This window comes from Panulirus ornatus, chromosome 32 (assembly GCF_036320965.1).
Source record: "Panulirus ornatus isolate Po-2019 chromosome 32, ASM3632096v1, whole genome shotgun sequence".
Lineage (NCBI taxonomy): Eukaryota > Metazoa > Arthropoda > Malacostraca > Decapoda > Palinuridae > Panulirus > Panulirus ornatus.
The window spans coordinates 12,387,717-12,411,550 of NC_092255.1; the positions used below are offsets into that span (position 1 = coordinate 12,387,717).

At 43.1% G+C, this 23,834-nt stretch overlaps 1 protein-coding gene across 1 annotated transcript in view; it reads left to right on the forward strand.

Moving 5' to 3' along the window:
• The window catches only part of LOC139759048 (ribosome biogenesis protein bop1-A), a 408,882-nt gene that overhangs the window by 383,954 nt on the left and 1,094 nt on the right, over positions 1 to 23,834 (forward strand). The gene's annotated exons all lie outside the window — the stretch shown is intronic.

Below are 23,834 nucleotides of genomic sequence, written 5' to 3' on the forward strand. Positions count from 1 at the left end.
GATATTCGCCATTTCCCGCATTAGCAAGGTAGCGTTAAGAACAGAGGACTAGGCCTTTGAGGGAATATCCTCACCTGGCCCCCTTCTCTATTCCTTCTTTTGGAAAATTAAAAAAAAAAAAAAATGAGAGGGGAGGATTTCCAGCCCCCCGCTCCCTTCCCTTTTAGTCGCCTTCTACGACATGCAGGGAATACATGGGAAGTATTCTTTCTCCCCTAACCCCAGGGATAATATATATATATTATCCCTCCATGTATTAACTTTCTAAAATGGGAAACAGAAGAAGGAGTCACGCGGGGAGTGCTCATCCTCCTCGAAGGCTCAGATTGGGGTGCCTAAATGTGTGTGGATGTAACCAAGATGTGAAAAAAGGAGAGATAGGTAGTATGTTTGAGGAAAGGAACCTGGATGTTTTGGCTCTGAGTGAAACGAAGCTCAAGGGTAAAGGGGAAGAGTGGTTTGGGAATGTCTGGGGAGTAAAGTCAGGGGTTAGTGAGAGGACAAGAGCAAGGGAAGGAGTAGCAATGCTCCTGAAACAGGAGTTGTGGGAGTATGTGATAGAATGTAAGAAAGTAAATTCTCGATTAATATGGGTAAAACTGAAAGTTGATGGAGAGAGGTGGGTGATTATTGGTGCATATGCACCCGGGCATGAGAAGAAAGATCATGAGAGGCAAGTGTTTTGGGAGCAGCTGAATGAGTGTGTTAGTGGTTTTGATGCACGAGACCGGGTTATAGTGATGGGTGATTTGAATGCAAAGGTGAGTAATGTGGCAGTTGAGGGAATAATTGGTATACATGGGGTGTTCAGTGTTGTAAATGGAAATGGTGAAGAGCTTGTAGATTTATGTGCTGAAAAAGGACTGATGATTGGGAATACCTGGTTTAAAAAGCGAGATATACATAAGTATACTTATGTAAGTAGGAGAGATGGCCAGAGAGCGTTATTGGATTACGTGTTAATTGACAGGCGTGCGAAAGGGAGACTTTTGGATGTTAATGTGTTGAGAGGTGCAACTGGAGGGATGTCTGATCATTATCTTGTGGAGGCTAAGGTGAAGATTTGTATGGGTTTTCAGAAAAGAAGAGTGAATGTTGGGGTGAAGAGGGTGGTGAGAGTAAGTGAGCTTGGGAAGGAGACTTGTGTGAGGAAGTACCAGGAGAGACTGAGTACAGAATGGAAAAAGGTGAGAACAATGGAAGTAAGGGGAGTGGGGGAGGAATGGGATGTATTTAGGGAATCAGTGATGGATTGCGCAAAAGATGCTTGTGGCATGAGAAGAGTGGGAGGTGGGTTGATTAGAAAGGGTAGTGAGTGGTGGGATGAAGAAGTAAGAGTATTAGTGAAAGAGAAGAGAGAGGCATTTGGACGATTTTTGCAGGGAAAAAATGCAATTGAGTGGGAGATGTATAAAAGAAAGAGACAGGAGGTCAAGAGAAAGGTGCAAGAGGTGAAAAAAAGGGCAAATGAGAGTTGGGGTGAGAGAGTATCATTAAATTTTAGGGAGAATAAAAAGATGTTCTGGAAGGAGGTAAATAAAGGTGCATAAGACAAGGGAGCAAATGGGAACTTCAGTGAAGGGCGCAAATGGGGAGGTGATAACAAGTAGTGGTGATGTGAGAAGGAGATGGAGTGAGTATTTTGAAGGTTTGTTGAATGTGTTTGATGATAGAGTGGCAGATATAGGGTGTTTTGGTCGAGGTGGTGTGCAAAGTGAGAGGGTTAGGGAAAATGATTTGGTAAACAGAGAAGAGGTAGTGAAAGCTTTGCGGAAGATGAAAGCCGGCAAGGCAGCAGGTTTGGATGGTATTGCAGTGGAATTTATTAAAAAAGGGGGTGACTGTATTGTTGACTGGTTGGTAAGGTTATTTAATGTATGTATGACTCATGGTGAGGTGCCTGAGGATTGGCGGAATGCGTGCATAGTGCCATTGTACAAAGGCAAAGGGGATAAGAGTGAGTGCTCAAATTACAGAGGTATAAGTTTGTTGAGTATTCCTGGTAAATTATATGGGAGGGTATTGATTGAGAGGGTGAAAGCATGTACAGAGCATCAGATTGGGGAAGAGCAGTGTGGTTTCAGAAGTGGTAGAGGATGTGTGGATCAGGTGTTTGCTTTGAAGAATGTATGTGAGAAATACTTAGAAAAGCAAATGGATTTGTATGTAGCATTTATGGATCTGGAGAAGGCATATGATAGAGTTGATAGAGATGCTCTGTGGAAGGTATTAAGAATATATGGTGTGGGAGGAAAGTTGTTAGAAGCAGTGAAAAGTTTTTATCGAGGATGTAAGGCATGTGTACGTGTAGGAAGAGAGGAAAGTGATTGGTTCTCAGTGAATGTAGGTTTGCGGCAGGGGTGTGTGATGTCTCCATGGTTGTTTAATTTGTTTATGGATGGGGTTGTTAGGGAGGTAAATGCAAGAGTTTTGGAAAGAGGGGCAAGTATGAATTCTGTTGGGGATGAGAGAGCTTGGGAAGTGAGTCAGTTGTTGTTCGCTGATGATACAGCGCTGGTGGCTGATTCATGTGAGAAACTGCAGAAGCTGGTGACTGAGTTTGGTAAAGTGTGTGGAAGAAGAAAGTTAAGAGTAAATGTGAATAAGAGCAAGGTTATTAGGTACAGTAGGGTTGAGGGTCAAGTCAATTGGGAGGTGAGTTTGAATGGAGAAAAACTGGAGGAAGTGAAGTGTTTTAGATATCTTGGAGTGGATCTGGCAGCGGATGGAACCATGGAAGCGGAAGTGGATCATAGGGTGGGGGAGGGGGCGAAAATTCTGGGGGCCTTGAAGAATGTGTGGAAGTCGAGAACATTATCTCGGAAAGCAAAAATGGGTATGTTTGAAGGAATAGTGGTTCCAACAATGTTGTATGGTTGCGAGGCGTGGGCTATGGATAGAGTTGTGCGCAGGAGGATGGATGTGCTGGAAATGAGATGTTTGAGGACAATGTGTGGTGTGAGGTGGTTTGATCGAGTGAGTAACGTAAGGGTAAGAGAGATGTGTGGAAATAAAAAGAGCGTGGTTGAGAGAGCAGAAGAGGGTGTTTTGAAGTGGTTTGGGCACATGGAGAGAATGAGTGAGGAAAGATTGACCAAGAGGATATATGTGTCGGAGGTGGAGGGAACGAGGAGAAGAGGGAGACCAAATTGGAGGTGGAAAGATGGAGTGAAAAAGATTTTGTGTGATCGGGGCCTGAACATGCAGGAGGGTGAAAGGAGGGCAAGGAATAGAGTGAATTGGAGCGATGTGGTATACCGGGGTTGACGTGCTGTCAGTGGATTGAATCAAGGCATGTGAAGCGTCTGGGGTAAACCATGGAAAGCTGTGTAGGTATGTATATTTGCGTGTGTGGACGTATGTAGATACATGTGTATGGGGGTGGGTTGGGCCATTTCTTTCGTCTGTTTCCTTGCGCTACCTCGCAAACGCGGGAGACAGCGACAAAGTATAATAAAAAAAAAAAAATAATATATATATATATATATATATATATCATACAAACCTCCAACAGCCAGGATTGAACCCGGGACCCCTGTGCAAGAGGCAGGCATGCTAACCGCTAGGCTATGGGACTGTATTATGGGAAACAACTATTCGAAATACTAAGTACTCGAATACCCTTCGTCTCACAATGGTGAGCAACGGGGTCTATACCGGTTATTTCCGAACAGACGCACATAGCCAGCTGATAGCGTTTTACCGAACCTAACTGTACAACGCGGAGGTATATGAATACGAATAAAGTGCATATGAACGCGCACCTTCATAGAACATACAAACCTCCAACAGCCAGGGTTGAACCCTGGACCCCTGTGCAAGAGGCAGGCATGCTAACCGCTAGGCTATGGGACTGTATTATAAGAAACAACTTTTCGAAATACTAAGTACTCGAATACCCTTCGTCTCACAATGGTGAGCAACGGGGTCTATACCGGTTACTTCCGAACAGACGCACATAGCCAGCTGATAGCGTTTTACCGAACCTAACTGTACAACGCAGAGGTATATGAATACGAATAAAGTGCATATGAACGCGCACCTTCATAGAACATACAAACCTCCAACAGCCAGAGTTGAACCCGGGACCCCTGTGCAAGAGGCAGGCATGCTAACCGCTAGGCTATGGGACTGTATTATAGGAAACAACTATTCGAAATACTAAGTCCTCGAATACTCTTCTTCTCACAATGGTGAGCAACGGGGTCTATACCGGTTATTTCCGAACAGACGCACATAGCCAGCTGATAGCGTTTTACCGAACCTAACTGTACAACGTGGAGGTATATGAATACGAATAAAGTGCATATGAACACGCCCCTTCATAGAACATACAAACCTCCAACAGCCAGGATCGAACCTGGGACCCCTGTGCAAGAGGCAGGCATGCTAACCGCTAGGCTATGGGACTGTATTATGGGAAACAACTATTCGAAATACTAAGTAGTCGAATACCCTTCGTCTCACAATGGTGAGCAACAGGGTCTATACCAGTTATTTCCGAACAGACGCACATAGCCAGCTGATAGCGTTTTTACTGAACCTAACTGTACAACGCGGAGGTATATGAATACGAATAAAGTGCATATGAACGCGCAACTTCATAGAACATAAAAACCTCCAACAGCCAGGATCGAACCCGGGACCCCTGTGCAAGAGGCACGCATGCTAACCGCTAGGCTATGGGACTGTATTATAGGAAACAACTGTGAGACGAAGGATATTCGAGTACTTAGTATTTCGAATAGTTGTTTCCTGTAATACAGTCCCATAGCCTAGCGGTTACATGCCTGCCTCTTGCACAGGGGTTCCGGGTTCGATCCTGGCTGTTGGAGATTTGTATGTTCTATGAAGGTGCGCGTTCATATGCACTTTATTCGTATTCATATACCTCAGCGTTGTACAGTTAGGTTCGGTAAAATGCTATCAGCTGGCTATGTGCGACTGTTCGGAAATAACCGGTATAGAGCCCATTGCTCACCATTGTGAGACGTAGGGTATTCGAGTACTTAGTATTTCGAATAATTGTTTCCCATAATACAGTCCCATAGCCTAGCGGTTAGCATGCCTGCCTCTTGCACAGGGGTCCCAGGTTCGATCCTGGCTGTTGGAGGTTTGTATGTTCTATGAAGGTGCGCATTCATATGCACTTTATTCATATTCATATACCTCCGCGTTGTACAGTTAGGTTCGGTAAAACGCTATCAGCTGGCTATGTGCGTCTGTTCAGAAATAACCGGTATAGACCCTGTTGCTCACCATTGTGAGACGAAGGGTATTAGAGTACTTAGTATTTCGAGTAGTTGTTTCCTATAATACAGTCCCATAGCCTAGTGCTTAGCATGCCTGCCTCTTACACAGGGGTCCCGGGTTCGATCCTGGCTGTTGGAGGTTTATATGTTCTATGAAGGCGCGCGTCCATATACACTTTATTCGTATATATATATATATATATGGGAGGTGGGTTGATTAGAAATAGTGAGTGGTGGGATGAAGAAGTAAGATTATTAGTGAAAGAGAAGAGAGAGGCATTTGGACAATTTTTGCAGGGAAAAAATGAAATTGAGTGGGAGATGTATAAAAGAAAGAGACAGAAGGTCAAGAGAAAGGTGCAAGAGGTGAAAAAGAGGGCAAATGAGAGTTGGGGTGAGAGAGCATCATTAAATTTTAGGGAGAATAAAAAGATGTTCTGGAAGGAGGTAAATAATGTGCGTAAGACAAGGGAGCAAATGGGAACTTCAGTGCAGGGCAAAAATGGGGAGGTGATAACAAGTAGTGGTGATATGAGAAGGAGATGGAGTGAGTTTTTGAAGGTTTATTGAATGTGTTTGATGATAGAGTGGCAGATATAGGGTGTTTTGGTCGAAGTGATGTGCAAAGTGAGAGGGTTAGGGAAAATGATTTGGTAAACAGAGAAGAGGTAGTAAAAGCTTTGCGGAAGATGAAAGCCGGCAAGGCAGCAGGTTTGGATGGTATTGCAGTGGAATCTATTAAAAAAGGGGGTGACTGTATTGTTGACTGGTTGGTAAGGTTATTCAGTGTATGTATGACTCATGGTGAGGTGCCTGACGATTGGCGGAATGCATGCATAGTGCCATTGTACAAAGGCAAAGGGGATAAGAGTGAGTGCTCAAATTACAGAGGTATAAGTTTGTTGAGTATTCCTGGTAAATTATATGGGAGGGTATTGATTGAGAGGGTGAAGGCATGTACAGAGCATCAGATTGGGGAAGAGCAGTGTGGTTTCAGAAGTGATAGAGGATGTGTGGATCAAGTGTTTGCTTTGAAGAATATATGTGAGAAATACTTAGAAAAGCAAATGGATTTGTATGTAGCATTTATGGATCTGGAGAAGGCATATGATAGAGTTGATAGAGATGCTCTGTGGAAGGTATTAAGAATATATGGTGTGGGAGGCAAGTTGTTAGAAGCAGTGAAAAGTTTTTATCGAGGATGTAAGGCATGTGTACGTGTAGGAAGAGAGGAAAGTGATTGGTTCTCAGTGAATGTAGGTTTGCGGCAGGGGTGTGTGATGTCTCCATGGTTGTTTAATTTGTTTATGGATGGGGTTGTTAGGGAGGTGAATGCAAGAGTTTTGGAAAGAGGGGCAAGTATGAAGTCTGTTGTGGATGAGAGAGCTTGGGAAGTGAGTCAGTTGTTGTTCGCTGATGATACAGCGCTGGTGGCTGATTCATGTGAGAAACTGCAGAAGCTGGTGACTGAGTTTGGTAAAGTGTGTGAAAGAAGAAAGTTAAGAGTAAATGTGAATAAGAGCAAGGTTATTAGGTACAGTAGGGTTGAGGGTCAAGTCAATTGGGAGGTAAGTTTGAATGGAGAAAAACTGGAGGAAGTAAAGTGTTTTAGATATCTGGGAGTGGATCTGGCAGCGGATGGAACCATGGAAGCGGAAGTGAATCATAGGGTGGGGGAGGGGGCGAAAATCCTGGGAGCCTTGAAGAATGTGTGGAAGTCGAGAACATTATCTCGGAAAGCAAAAATGGGTATGTTTGAAGGAATAGTGGTTCCAACACTGTTGTATGGTTACAAGGCGTGGGCTATGGATAGAGTTGTGCGCAGGAGGGTGGATGTGCTGGAAATGAGATGTTCGTGGACAATGTGTGGTGTGAGGTGGTTTGATCGAGTAAGTAATGTAAGGGTAAGAGAGATGTGTGGAAATAAAAAGAGCATGGTTGAGAGAGCAGAAGAGGGTGTTTTGAAGTGGTGTGAGCACAATGAGAGAATGAGTGAGGAAAGATTGACCAAGAGGATATATGTGTCGGAGGTGGAGGGAACGAGGAGAAGTGGGAGACCAAATTGGAGGTGGAAAGATGGAGTGAAAAAGATTTTGAGTGATCGGGGCCTGAACATGCAGGAGGGTGAAAGGCGGGCAAGGAATAGAGTGAATTGGATCGATGTGGTATACTGGGGTTGACGTGCTGTCAGTGGATTGAATCAGGGCATGTGAAGCGTCTGGGGTAAACCATGGGAAGTTGTGTGGGGCCTGGATGTGGAAAGGGAGCTGTGGTTTCGGGCATTATTGCATGACAGCTAGACACTGAGCATGAATGAATGGGGCCTTTGTTGTCTTTTCCTAGCGCTACCTCGCACACATGAGGGGGGGAGGGGGATGGTATTCCATGTGCGGCGAGGTGGCGATGGGAATGAATAAAGGCAAATAGTGTGAATTGTGTGCATGGTTATATATGTATGTGTCTGTGTGTGTATATATCTGTGTACATTGAGATGTATAGGTATGTATATTTGCATGTGTGGACATGTATGTATATATATGTGTATGGGGGTGGGTTGGGCCATTTCTATCGTCTGTTTCCTTGCGCTACCTCGCAAATGCGGGAGACAGCGACAAAGCAAAATAAAAACAATGATAAAAATATATATATATATATATATATATATATATATATATATATATATATATATATATATATATATATATATATATATATATTTTATTTATATTTATTATACTTTGTTGCTGTCTCCCGCGTTTGCGAGGTAGCGCAAGGAAACAGACGAAAGAAATGGCCCAACCCCCCCCCATACACATGTATATACATACGTCCACACACGCAAATATACATACCTACACATCTTTCCATGGTTTACCCCAGACGCTTCACATGCCTTGATTCAATCCACTGATAGCACGTCAACCCCGGTATACCACATCGCTCCAATTCACTCTATTCCTTGCCCTCCTTTCACCCTCCTGCATGTTCAGGCCCCGATCACACAAAATCTTTTTCACTCCATCTTTCCACCTCCAATTTGGTCTCCCTCTTCTCCTCGTTCCCTCCACCTCCGACACATATATCCTCTTGGTCAATCTTTCCTCACTCATTCTCTCCATGTGCCCAAACCACTTCAAAACACCCTCTTCTGCTCTCTCAACCACGCTCTTTTTATTTCCACACATCTCTCTTACCCTTACGTTACTCACTCGATCAAACCACCTCACACCACACATTGTCCTCAAACATCTCATTTCCAGCACATCCATCCTCCTGCGCACAACTCTATCCATAGCCCACGCCTCGCAACCATACAACATTGTTGGAACCACTATTCCTTCAAACATACCCATTTTTGCTTTCCGAGATAATGTTCTCGACTTCCACACATTCTTCAAGGCTCCCAGAATTTTCGCCCCCTCCCCCACCCTATGATCCACTTCCGCTTCCATGGTTCCATCCACTGCCAGATCCACTCCCAGATATCTAAAACACTTCACTTCCTCCAGTTTTTCTCCATTCAAACTCACCTCCCAATTGACTTGACCCTCAACCTTACTGTACTTAATAACCTTGCTCTTATTCACATTTACTCTTAACTTTCTTCTTCCACACACTTTACCAAACTCAGTCACCAGCTTCTGCAGTTTCTCACATGAATCAGCCACCAGCGCTGTATCATCAGCGAACAACAACTGACTCACTTCCCAAGCTCTCTCATCCCCAACAGACTTCATACTTGCCCCTCTTTCCAAAACTCTTGCATTCACCTCCCTAACAACCCCATCCATAAACAAATTAAACAACCATGGAGACATCACACACCCCTGCCGCAAACCTACATTCACTGAGAACCAATCACTTTCCTCTCTTCCTACATGTACACATGCCTTACATCCTCGATAAAAACTTTTCACTGCATCTAACAACTTGCCTCCCACACCATATATTCTTAATACCTTCCACAGAGCATCTCTATCAACTCTATCATATGCCTTCTCCAGATCCATAAATGCTACATACAAATCCATTTGCTTTTCTAAGTATTTCTCACATACATTCTTCAAAGCAAACACCTGATCCACACATCCTCTACCACTTCTGAAACCACACTGCTCTTCCCCAATCTGATGCTCTGTACATGCCTTCACCCTCTCAATCAGTACCCTCCCATATAATTTACCAGGAATACTCAACAAACTTATACCTCTGTAATTTGAGCACTCACTCTTATCCCCTTTGCCTTTGTACAATGGCACTATGCACGCATTCCGCCAATCCTCAGGCACCTCACCATGAGTCATACATACAGTCATACAATACAGTCACCCCCTTTTTTAATAAATTCCACTGCAATACCATCCAAACCTGCTGCCTTGCCGGCTTTCATCTTCCGCAAAGCTTTTACTACCTCTTCTCTGTTTACCAAATCATTTTCCCTAACCCTCTCACTTTGCACACCACCTCGACCAAAACACCCTATATCTGCCACTCTATCATCAAACACATTCAACAAACCTTCAAAATACTCACTCCATCTCCTTCTGACATCACCACTACTTGTTATCACCTCCCCATTTGTGCCCTTCACTGAAGTTCCCATTTGCTCCCTTGTCTTACGCACTTTATTTACCTCCTTCCAGAACATCTTTTTATTCTCCCTAAAATTTAATGATACTCTCTCACCCCAACTCTCATTTGCCCTTTTTTTCACCTCTTGCACCTTTCTCTTGACCTCGTGTCTCTTTCTTTTATACATCTCCCACTCAATTGCATTTTTTCCCTGCAAAAATCGTCCAAATGCCTCTCTCTTCTCTTTCACTAATACTCTTACTTCTTCATCCCACCACTCACTACCCTTTCTAATCAACCCACCTCCCACTCTTCTCATGCCACAAGCATCTTTTGCGCAATCCATCACTGATTCCCTAAATACATCCCATTCCTCCCCCACTCCCCTTACTTCCATTGTTCTCACCTTTTTCCATTCTGTACTCAGTCTCTCCTGGTACTTCCTCACACAAGTCTCCTTCCCAAGCTCACTTACTCTCACCACCCTCTTCACCCCAACATTCACTCTTATTTTCTGAAAACCCATACAAATCTTCACCTTAGCCTCCACAAGATAATGATCAGACATCCCTCCATATATATATATATATATATATATATATATATATATATATATATATATATATATATATTATATTTTTTTTATTATACTTTGTCGGTTCTCCCGCGTTTGCGAGGTAGCGCAAGGAAACAGATGAAAGAAATGGCCCAACCCCCCCCCCCCCATACACATGTATATACATACGTCCACACACGCAAATATACATACCTACACAGCTTTCCATGGTTTACCCCAGACGCTTCACATGCCTTGATTCAATCCACTGACAGCACGTCAACCCCGGTATACCACATCGCTCCAATTCACTCTATTCCTTGCCCTCCTTTCACCCTCCTGCATGTTCAGGCCCCGATCACACAAAATCTTTTTCACTCCATCTTTCCACCTCCAATTTGGTCTCCCTCTTCTCCTCGTTCCCTCCACCTCCGACACATATATCCTCTTGGTCAATCTTTCCTCACTCATTCTCTCCATGTGCCCAAACCACTTCAAAACACCCTCTTCTGCTCTCTCAACCACGCTCTTTTTATTTCCACACATCTCTCTTACCCTTACGTTACTCACTCTATCAAACCACCTCACACCACACATTGTCCTCAAACATCTCATATCCAGCACATCCATCCTCCTGCGCACAACTCTATCCATAGCCCACGCCTCGCAACCATACAACATTGTTGGAACCACTATTCCTTCAAACATACCCATTTTTGCTTTCCGAGATAATGTTCTCGACTTCCACACATTCTTCAAGGCCCCCAGAATTTTCGCCCCCTCCCCCACCCTATGATCCACTTCCGCTTCCATGGTTCCATCCGCTGCCAGATCCACTCCCAGATATCTAAAACACTTCACTTCCTCCAGTTTTTCTCCATTCAAACTCACCTCCCAATTGACTTGACCCTCAACCCTACTGTACTTAATAACCTTGCTCTTATTCACATTTACTCTTAACTTTCTTCTTCCACACACTTTACCAAACTCAGTCACCAGCTTCTGCAGTTTCTCACATGAATCAGCCACCAGCGCTGTATCATCAGCGAACAACAACTGACTCACTTCCCAAGCTCTCTCATCCCCAACAGACTTCATACTTGCCCCTCTTTCCAAAACTCTTGCATTTACCTCCCTAACAACCTCATCCATAAACAAATTAAACAACCATGGAGACATCACACACCCCTGCCGCAAACCTACATTCACTGAGAACCAATCACTTTCCTCTCTTCCTACACGTACACATGCCTTACATCCTCGATAAAAACTTTTCACTGCTTCTAACAACTTTCCTCCCACACCATATATTCTTAATACCTTCCACAGAGCATTTCTATCAACTCTATCATATGCCTTCTCCAGATCCATAAATGCTACATACAAATCCATTTGCTTTTCTAAGAATTTCTCACATACATTCTTCAAAGCAAACACCTGATCCACACATCCTCTACCACTTCTGAAACCACACTGCTCTTCCCCAATCTGATGCTCTGTACATGCCTTCACCCTCTCAATCAATACCCTCCCATATAATTTACCAGGAATACTCAACAAACTTATACCTCTGTAATTTGAGCACTCACTCTTATCCCCTTTGCCTTTGTACAATGGCACTATGCACGCATTCCGCCAATCCTCAGGCACCTCACCGTGAGTCATACATACATTAAATAACCTTACCAACCAGTCAACAATACAGTCACCCCCTTTTTTAATAAATTCCACTGCAATACCATCCAAACCTGCTGCCTTGCCGGCTTTCATCTTCCGCAAAGCTTTCACTACCTCTTCTCTGTTTACCAAATCATTTTCCCTAACCCTCTCACTTTGCACACCACCTCGACCATATATATATATATATATATATATATATATATATATATATATATATATATATATATATATATATATGGTTATATGAGAGGACAAGAGCAAGGGAAGGAGTAGCAATACTCCTGAAACAGGAGTTGTGGGAGTATGTGATAGAATGTAAGAAAGTAAATTCTCGATTAATATGGGTAAAATTGAAAGTTGATGGAGAGAGGTGGGTGATTATTGGTGCATATGCACCTGGGCATGAGAAGAAAGATCATGAGAGGCAAGTGTTTTGGGAGCAGCTGAATGAGTGTGTTAGCGGTTTTGATGCACGAGACCGGGTTATAGTGATGGGTGATTTGAATGCAAAGGTGAGTAATGTGGCAGTTGAGGGAATAATTGGTATGCATGGGGTGTTCAGTGTTGTAAATGGAAATGGTGAAGAGCTTGTAGATTTATGTGCTGAAAAAGGACTGATGATTGGGAATACCTGGTTTAAAAAGCGAGATATACATAAGTATACTTATGTAAGTAGGAGAGATGGCCAGAGAGCGTTATTGGATTACGTGTTAATTGACAGGCGTGCGAAAGAGAGACTTTTGGATGTGAATGTGCTGAGAGGTGCAACTGGAGGGATGTCTGATCATTATCTTGTGGAGGCTAAGGTGAAGATTAGTATGGGTTTTCAGAAAAGAGGAGTGAATGTTGGGGTGAAGAAGGTGGTGAGAGTAAGTGAGCTTGGGAAGGAGACCTGTGTGGGGAAGTACCAGGAGAGACTGTGTACAGAATGGAAAAAGGTGAGAACAATGGAAGTAAGGGGAGTGGGGGAGGAATGGGATGTATTTAGGGAATCAGTGATGGATTGCGCAAAAGATGCTTGTGGCATGAGAAGAGTGGGAGGTGGGCTGTTTAGAAAGGGTAGTGAGTGGTGGGATGAAGAAGTAAGAGTATTAGTGAAAGAGAAGAGAGAGGCATTTGGACGATTTTTGCAGGGAAAAAATGCAATTGAGTGGGAGAAGTATAAAAGAAAGAGACAGGAGGTCAAGAGAAAGGTGCAAGAGGTGAAAAAAAGGGCAAATGAGAGTTGGGGTGAGAGACTATCAGTAAATTTTAGGGAGAATAAAAAGATGTTCTGGAAGGAGGTAAATAGGGTGCGTAAGACAAGGGAGCAAATGGGAACTTCAGTGAAGGGCGTAAATGGGGAGGTGATAACAAGTAATGGTGATGTGAGAAGGAGATGGAATGAGTATTTTGAAGGTTTGTTGAATGTGTCTGATGACAGAGTGGCAGATATAGGGTGTTTTGGTCGAGGTGGTGTGCAAAGTGAGAGGGTTAGGGAAAATGATTTGGTAAACAGAGAAGAGGTAGTAAAAGCTTTGCGGAAGATGAAAGCCGGCAAGGCAGCAGGTTTGGATGGTATTGCAGTGGAATTTATTAAAAAAAGGGGGTGACTGTATTGTTGACTGGTTGGTAAGGTTATTTAATGTATGTATGACTCATGGTGAGGTGCCTGAGGATTGGCGGAATGCGTGCATAGTGCCATTGTACAAAGGCAAAGGGGATAAGAGTGAGTGCTCAAATTACAGAGGTATAAGTTTGTTGAGTATTCCTGGTAAATTATATGGGAGGGTATTGATTGAGAGGGTGAAGGCATGTACAGAGCATCAGATTGGGGAAGAGCAGTGCGGTTTCAGAAGTGGTAGAGGATGTGTGGATCAGGTGTTTGCTTTGAAGAATGTATGTGAGAAATACTTAGAAAAGCAAATGGATTTGTATGTAGCATTTATGGATCCGGAGAAGGCATATGATAGAGTTGATAGAGATGCTCTGTGGAAGGTATTAAGAATATATGGTGTGGGAGGAAAGTTGTTAGAAGCAGTGAAAAGTTTTTATCGAGGATGTAAGGCATGTGTTCGTGTAGGAAGAGAGGAAAGTGATTGGTTCTCAGTGAATGTAGGTTTGCGGCAGGGGTGTGTGATGTCTCCATGGTTGTTTAATTTGTTTATGGATGGGGTTGTTAGGGAGGTAAATGCAAGAGTCCTGGAAAGAGGGGCAAGTATGAAGTCTGTTGGGGATGAGAGAGCTTGGGAAGTGAGTCAGTTGTTGTTCACTGATGATACAGCGCTGGTGGCTGATTCATGTGAGAAACTGCAGAAGCTGGTGACTGAGTTTGGTAAAGTGTGTGGAAGAAGAAAGTTGAGAGTAAATGTGAATAAGAGCAAGGTTATTAGGTACAGTAGGGTTGAGGGTCAAGTCAATTGGGAGGTGAGTTTGAATGGAGAAAAAACTGGAGGAAGTGAAGTGTTTTAGATATCTGGGAGTGGATCTGTCAGCGGATGGAACCATGGAAGTGGAAGTGGACCATAGGGTGGGGGAGGGGACGAAAATTTTGGGAGCCTTGAAAAATGTGTGGAAGTCGAGAACATTATCTCGGAAAGCAAAAATGGGTATGTTTGAAGGAATAGTGGTTCCAACAATGTTGTATGGTTGCGAGGCGTGGGCTATGGATAGAGTTGTGCGCAGGAGGATGGATGTGCTGGAAATGAGATGTTTGAGGACAATGTGTGGTGTGAGGTGGTTTGATCGAGTAAGTAACGTAAGGGTAAGAGAGATGTGTGGAAATAAAAAGAGCGTGGTTGAGAGAGCAGAAGAGGGTGTTTTGAAATGGTTTAGGCACATGGAGAGAATGAGTGAGGAAAGATTGACCAAGAGGATATATGTGTCGGAGGTGGAGGGAACGAGGAGAAGAGGGAGACCAAATTGGAGGTGGAAAGATGGAGTGAAAAAGATTTTGTGTGATCGGGGCCTGAACATGCAGGAGGGTGAAGGGAGGGCAAGGAATAGGGTGAATTGGAGCGATGTGGTATACAGGGGTTGACGTGCTGTCAGTGGATTGAATCAGGGCATGTGAAGTGTCTGGGGTAAACCATGGAAAGCTGTGTAGGTATGTATATTTGCGTGTGTGGACGTGTGTATGTACATGTGTATGGGGGGGGGTTGGGCCATTTCTTTCGTCTGTTTCCTTGCGCTACCTCGCAGACGCGGGAGACAGCGACAGAGTATAAAAAAAAAAATATATATATATATATATATATATATATATACATACATATATATATATGGAAGTAAGGGGTGTGGGGGAGGAATGGGATGTATTTAGGGAATCAGTGATGGATTGCACAAAAGATGCTTGTGGCATGAGAAGAGTGGGAGGTGGGTTGATTAGAAAGGGTAGTGAGTGGTGGGATGAAGAAGTAAGAGTATTAGTGAAAGAGAAGAGAGAGGCATTTGGACGATTTTTGCAGGGAAAAAATGAAATTGAGTGGGAGATGTATAAAAGAAAGAGACAGGAGGTCAAGAGAAAGGTGCAAGAGGTGAAAAAAAGGGCAAATGAGAGTTGGGGTGAGAGAGTATCATTAAATTTTAGGGAGGATAAAAAGATGCTCTGGAAGGAGGTAAATAAAGTGCGTAAGACAAGGGAGCAAATGGGAACTTCAGTGAAGGGCGCAAATGGGGAGGTGAAAACAAGTAGTTGTGATGTGAGAAGGAGATGGAGTGAGTATTTCGAAGGTTTGTTGAATGTGTTTGATGATAGAGTGGCAGATATAGGGTGTTTTGGTCGAGGTGGTGTGCAAAGTGAGAGGGTTAGGGAAAATGATTTGGTAAACAGAGAAGAGGTAGTGAAAGCTTTGCGGAAGATGAAAGCTGGCAAGGCAGCAGGTTTGGATGGTATTGCAGTGGAATTTATTAAAAAAGGTGGTGACTGTATTGTTGACTGGTTGGTAAGGTTATTTAATGTATGTATGACTCATGGTGAGGTGCCTGAGGATTGGCGGAATGCGTGCATAGTGCCATTGTACAAAGGCAAAGGGGATAAGAGTGAGTGCTCAAATTACAGAGGTATAAGTTTGTTGAGTATTCCTGGTAAATTATATGGGAGGGTATTGACTGAGAGGGTGAAGGCATGTACAGAGCATCAGATTGGGGAAGAGCAGTGTGGTTTCAGAAGTGGTAGAGGATGTGTAGATCAGGTGTTTGCTTTGAAGAATGTATGTGAGAAATACTTAGAAAAGCAAATGGATTTGTATGTAGCATTTATGGATCTGGAGAAGGCATATGATAGAGTTGATAGAGATGCTATGTGGAAGGTATTAAGAATATATGGTGTGGGAGGAAAGTTGTTAGAAGCAGTGAAAAGTTTTTATCGAGGATGTAAGGCATGTGTACGTGTAGGAAGAGAGGAAAGTGATTGGTTCTCAGTGAATGTAGGTTTGCGGCAGGGGTGTGTGATGTCTCCATGGTTGTTTAATTTATTTATGGATGGGGTTGTTAGGGAGGTAAATGCAAGAGTTTTGGAAAGAGGGGCAAGTATGAAGTCTGTTGGGGATGAGAGAGCTTGGGAAGTGAGTCAGTTGTTGTTCGCTGATGACACAGCGCTGGTGGCTGATTCATGTGTGAAACTGCAGAAGCTGGTGACTGAGTTTGGTAAAGTGTGTGGAAGAAGAAAGTTAAGAGTAAATGTGAATAAGAGCAAGGTTATTAGGTACAGTAGGGGTGAGGGTCAAGTCAATTGGGAGGTGAGTTTGAATGGAGAAAAACTGGAGGAAGTGAAGTGTTTTAGATATCTGGGAGTGGATCTGGCAGCGGATGGAACCATGGAAGCGGAAGTGGATCATAGGGTGGGGGAGGGGGCGAAAATTCTGGGGGCCTTGAAGAATGTGTGGAAGTCGAGAACATTATCTCGGAAAGCAAAAATGGGTATGTTTGAAGGAATAGTGGTTCCAACAATGTTGTATGGTTGCGAGGCGTGGGCTATGGATAGAGTTGTGCGCAGGAGGATGGATGTGCTGGAAATGAGATGTTTGAGGACAATGTGTGGTGTGAGGTGGTTTGATCGAGTGAGTAACGTAAGGGTAAGAGAGATGTGTGGAAATAAAAAGAGCGTGGTTGAGAGAGCAGAAGAGGGTGTTTTGAAGTGGTTTGGGCACATGGAGAGGATGAGTGAGGAAAGATTGACCAAGAGGATATATGTGTCGGAGGTGGAGGGAACAAGGAGAAGAGGGAGACCAAATTGGAGGTGGAAAGATGGAGTGAAAAAGATTTTGTGTGATCGGGGCCTGAACATGCAGGAGGGTGAAAGGAGGGCAAGGAATAGAGTGAATTGGAGCGATGTGGTATACAGGGGTTGACGTGCTGTCAGTGGATTGAATCAAGGCATGTGAAGCGTCCGGGGTAAACCATGGAAAGCTGTGTAGGTATGTATATTTGCGTGTGTGGACGTGTGTATGTACATGTGTATGGGGGGGGTTGGGCCATTTCTTTTGTCTGTTTCCTTGCGCTACCTCGCAACCGCGGGAGACAGCGACGAGGTATTAAAAAAAAAAAAAAAAATTCCTATGAGTCCACGGGGAAAATGAAACACGAAATGTCATTCTTCATCTGTTTCCTGGATCTACCTCACTGACATGGGAAGTGGCGATCAAGTATAATAATGTAAAAAATATGTATAAGGAGAGATAGGTAGTATGTTTGAAGAAATAGTCCTGGATGTTCTGGCTTTGAATTAAACAAAGCTCAAGGGTAAAGGGAAAGGATGGTTTGGAAAAGTCTTAGGAGTAAAGTCAGGGGTTGAGAGGCCAAGTGCTAAGGAAGTTGCTAAGGGAATTGTGGAAGTGTGTGATAGAGTGTAAGAAAGTGAATTCTAGATTGATGTGGGTGAAAGTGGAAAGAGAGACCGGGTTTTCGTGATGGTTGATTTAAAAACTGGGGTGAGTAATGTGGCAGTTGAGGATATAATTTGTGTACACTGGGTATTCAGTGTTGTAAATGGAAATGGTGAAGAGCTTGGGGATTTGTCTGCTGATAAAAGACTGGTAATTGGGAATACCTGGTTTAAAAAGAGAGACATACATAAGTATATGTATGTGAGGAGGAGAGATGGTCAAAGTGCATGATTGGATTACGTGTTAATTGATAAGCGTTTGAAAGAGAGACTTTAGGATGTTAATGTGCTGAGAGGGGCAGCTGGAGGGATGTCTGACCTCTATCTTGTGGAGGCAAAGGTGAAGTTTGTAGAGGTTTTCGTAAAAGAAGAATGTTAGGGAGAAGAAAGTGGTGAGAGTAAGTGAGCTTTGAAAGGAGACTTGTGTGAGGAAGTACCAGAAGATATTGAACGTAGAATGGCAAAAGGCGAGAGTATATGATGTGAGGGGAGTGGGTGAGGAATGGGATGTATTCAGGGAAGCATTGATGACTTGTGCAAAAGAGGCATGTGGTACTGGAAATGTGTGAGGTGGGCAGATTAGAAAGGGTAGTGAGTGGTGGGATGAAGAAATAAAGTTGTTAGTAAAAGAGAAAAGAGAAGCATTTGGATGACACTTGCAAAGAAAGAGTGCAAATGACAGAGATGTGTAAAGGAAAGCGGCAAGAGGTGAAGAGAAAGGTGCAGGGGTTGAAAAAGAGGACAAATGAGAGTTGGGGTGAGAGAGTATCATTGAACTTTAGGGAGAATAAAAAGATGTTTTGGAAGGAGGTAAATGATGTGCATAAGACTAAAGAACAAGTGGGAACATCAGTGAAGGAGGCAAGTGGGGAAGTAATAACAGGTGGTGATGAGATAGATTAAGTATTTTGAAGGTTAGTTGAATGTGTTAGATGATAGAGTGGCAAATGTAGGGTGTTTTGTTTGGGGTAGTGTGTTAAGTGAGAGGTTCAGGCAGAATGGTTTGTTTAAGAGAGGAGAGGTAGTGAAAGCATTGCGGAAGATGAAATCCAGCAAGGCAGCGGATTTGGATGGTATTGCAGTAGAATTTATTAAAAAAGGGGATGATTGTGTTGTTGATTGGTTGGTAAGGATATTCAGTGTATGTATGGATCATGGTGAAGTGCTTGAGGATTGGCAGAATGCATGCATAGTGCCATTTTACAAAGGCAAAGGGGAAAAGGGTGAGTTTTGAAACTACAGAGGCATAAGTTTTTTAGTATTCCTGGGAAATTATATGGGAGAGTATTGATTGAGAGGGTGAAGGCATGTATAGAGCATCAGATTGGAAAAGAGCAGTGTGGTTTCAGAAGTGGTAGAGGATGTGTGGATCAGGTATTTACTTTGAAGAATGTGTGTGAGAAATACTTAGAAAAAACAAATGGATTTGTATGTAGCATTTATGGATCTTGAGAAGGCATGTAATAGGGTTGATAGAGATGCTTTGTATATGGTGTGGGTGGTAAGTTGCTGGAAGCAGTCAAAAGTTTTTACTAAGGATGTAAGGCATGTGTACGAGTAGGAAGAGAGGAGAGTGATTGGTTCCCATACACAGAGATGTACACATATACATATTCATACTTGCTTGACTTCATCTATTCCCAGCACCACCCCACCCCACAGGAAACAACATTGCTTCCCCCCACTTGAGCAAGGTAACACCATGGAAACACACAAAAAAGGCCACATTAGTTCACACTCGGTCTCCAGATGTCAAGCATTATGCACCAAAACCACAGCTCCTTATTATCATCCAAGCCCCACAGACCTTTCTATGGTTTACCCCAGACGCTTCACATGCCCTAGTTCAGTCCATTGACAGCACGTCAACCCCAGTATACCACATCGTTCCAATTCACTATATTCCTTGCAGCCTCCTGTATATTCAGGTCCCATTTGCTCAAAATCTTTTTCACTCCATCCTTCCATCTCCAGTTTGATCTCCTGCTTCACCTTGCTCCCTCCACCTGTGACACAGATATCCTCTTTGTCAACCTTTCCTCACTCATTCACTGCATAAGTCTGAACCATTTCAACACACCCTCTTCTGCTCTCTGAACACTTTTTATTTCCGCACATCTCTCTCAGCCTTTCATTACTTACTCGATCAAACTACCACATGCCACATATTGTCCTCAAACATTTCATTTCTTACACATCCATCTCCTTTGTACATCCCTATATATAACCCATGCCTCGCAACCATATAATATTGTTGGAACTTTTATTCCTTCCAACATACCCATTTTTCCTCTCCAAGATAGCGTTCTCTCCTTCCACAGATTTTTCATTACTCCCAGAATCTTCATCCCCTCCCCCACCCTGCGACTACCTTCTGCTTCCATGGTTCCACTCCCAGATATATAAGACACTTCACTTCCTCCAATTTTTCTTCTTTCAGACTTACTTCCCAATTAACTTGTCTCTCAACCCTACTGAACCTAATAAACTTGTTCTTATTCACATTTACTCACCAACTTCTGCAGTTTCTCTCGAATCAGTGACCAGAGCTGTGTCATCGGTGAACATTAACTGACTCACCTCCAGGCCCTCTCATGCCCAACAGACTGCATACTCACCCCTCTCTCCAAAAATCTTGGATTTACTTCCCTAACCACCCCATCCATAAACAAATTAATCACCCATGGGGACATCACATCCCTGCGGCTGACCGTCCTTCACTGAGAACCAGTCACTCTCCTTTCTTCCTACTCGTACTCATGTCTTACATCCTTGGTAAAAATGTTCATTGCTGGTAGCATCTTACCTCCCACACCATACACTCTGAAAACCTTCCACAAAGTATCGCTATCAGCCCTATCATATGTCTTTTCTAGATCCATAAATGTTTTTTTTTAAGTATTTCTTACATACATTCTTTAAAGTAAACACCTGATCCACACATCCTCTACCTCTTCTGAAACCACACTGCTCTTCCCTAGTCTGATGCTCTGTACATGCCTTCACCCTCTGTCAATACCCTCCCATACAACTTCTCAGAAATACTCAACATACTTATGCCTCTGTAGTTTGAACTCTCACCTTTATCCCCTTTGCCTTAATAGAGTGGCACTGTGCATGTATTCCACCAATCCTCAGGCAGCTTCACCATGATCCATACATACATTGAATATCCTTAATAACCAATCAACAACATATTCACCCCCTTTTTTAATGAATTCTACTGCAGTACCATCCAAACCCACTCCCTTGCCAGATTTTATCTTCCTCAAAGCTTTCATTACCTCTTCTCTCTTAACTAAACCATTCTCCTTTACCCTCTCACTTCGCACACCACCCCGACCAAAGCACCCTACATCTGCCACTCTTATCATCAAGCACATTCAACAAACCTTCAAAATACTCACTTTCTCTCCTTCTCACTTCATCACTACCTGTTACTCCTTGCCCCCTTGCCCCCTTCGCCGATGTTCCCACTTATTCTCTTATCTTGCCCACATATTTACCTCCTTCCAAAACATCTTTTTATCTTCCTTAATGTTTAATGATACTCTCTCTCATCCCAACTCTCATCTGCCCTCTTTTTCAAACCTTGCACCTTCCTCTTGACCTACTGTTGCTTTCTTTTATACATCTTCCAGTCATTTGCATTCCTTTTATGTAAGTATCATCCATATGCCTCTCTTTTCTCTTTCGCTAACAACTTTACTTCTTCATCCCACCACTCACTATCCTTTCTAATCTGCCCACCTCCCACCTTTCTCATGCCACATGCATCTTTTGCACATGCCATGATTGCTTCCCTAAATACATTCCATTCTTCACTCATTCCCTAACGTCATTTGCTCTCATGTTTTGCCATCCCGCACTCAGTATCTCCTGGTACATCCTCAAACAAGTGTCCATTCCAAGCTAGCTTTCATTATCCCTATTCTCAGGGGCTAGGAGAGAAAGAATTCTGTCCACGTATTCCATGTGTGTCGTAGAAGGCAACTAAAAGGGGTGGGAGCAGGTGACTGGAAATCCTCCCCTCCAGTTTTATTTTTCCAAAAGATGGGACAGGGAAGGCAGCCAAGTAAGGATTTTTCCCTGAACGGTCCAGTCATCTGTTCCTTATGTTGCCTTGCTAGTGTGGGAAATGGCAAATATGTATGAAAAATATTAATACATTATCCCTAGGGATAGTGGAGAAAGAACACCACCCACGTATTCCCTGTATGTCATAGAAAGTGACTAAAAGGGGTTTGAGCAGGGGGCTGGAAGTCTTCACCTCCTGTTTTCGGTTTCCAAAAAAATGAAGAAAGGGGGCCAAGTGAGATTTTTTCCCTCTAAGGTTCAGTCATCTGTAATTGACATTACCTTGCTGATGTGGGTAATGGTGAATAAGTATGATAAAAATATATGTTTATGTGTGTGTGTGTGTGCTTGTGTTCTGCTGATGAACCTTATTACCTCTTTTTTATTCACATTATCTTTCTACTTCTTTCTTTCACACATACTCCCTGATTCATGCCCCGTCTTCAACAGTTTCTCTCTTGAGTCTACCATCACACCCTTGTCATCTGTGAACAGCAGTAGACTCACTCTCCAGGCACCCTTGCCTTCATTGTATGATAGACGAGCCCTCTCTCCAAATCCATTGCATTTACCTTCCAAACTACCCCACCTGTAAACAGGTTAAATAGCCATGGTGACATCACACACCCTTAATGTAGATCCACCTTCATTTGGGACCGCTCATTTTCCTCCCTTCTGACTCACATGCACATGCACACATTCACTCCTTACTTTTCTGGTAAAAACTTGTATTGCATGTTGGAGCTTTCCTCCTATGTTGAATATTTGTATTACCTTCCACAAGACATCTCTAACAACCCTTTCGTGCTTTTTCTCCAGGTCCATAAATGCCACATGCAAACCCATCTCATGCTTCAACTATTTTTCAAAAAGTTTTTCCAGACAAACTCCCAGTCCACACATCCTCTTCCTCTCTTGAAGCCACATTGTTCCTCCTCAGTGTGATGCTCTGTGTATGCCACTACTCTCTGAATTACCTCATTCCTATACAAATTGCCAGCCATACTCAATTTTGAGCATTCACTTTTATCTCCCTTGTCTTCATGTAAAATGACACTTTACAGGCATTCTGCTTGTCCTCATGCACTTACCCTTGGGTTATATATCCATTGAAAGTTCTCAATAACCAATCAATAGCACTCATCCTTTTTCTTTAGGAATTCAACTGCAATCCCATCCACCTCAGCCATTATGCCACACTTTATATTCCACAAGGGTTTCAGTCTTTTTATGAGACTATGTGCAGTGACTCTCACTCCTTGCACCACTTTACCCCAAGCATCCCATATCTGCCACCCCATCATCCTACACATTCAACCGTCCTTCAAAATACTCATTATTCCCTTATTTACTTCTTTTTGTGTTGCCACTTCTTTGTCTGCTCCACTTACTGATGCCCCCATCTTTTCTGTTCCCCACACTTATTTACCTCCTTCCAAAATATTTTCATATTTTCCATGATGTTTCATATTCTTTCATTCTCTTGTTTGCCCTCTTTTTCTGCCCCTATACCTTCATTTTGACATTCTGCCACTCTCATTTATACTGTATCCTTCACTTGCAGATACTGTCCAGATACCTGTCTTTTCTCTTTCTCATATGACTACATCTCACCTTTGGCATGTAACACACTTTTCCTGAATGTGAAAGTTTTGTTCCTTGCATTTCTCACCCTCTTTTCTTGTTTCTTTTACTCTCTTGTATTTCTATACACCCACATTCACTACCTTTTTCCCACCTGCCACTTTTTCTAAAGCCAATATGAAGTTTTACACTGGTCTCCACCAAGGAGTAATTAAACATCCCACTTTCTGCTCCTTTCATTGCATCTGTA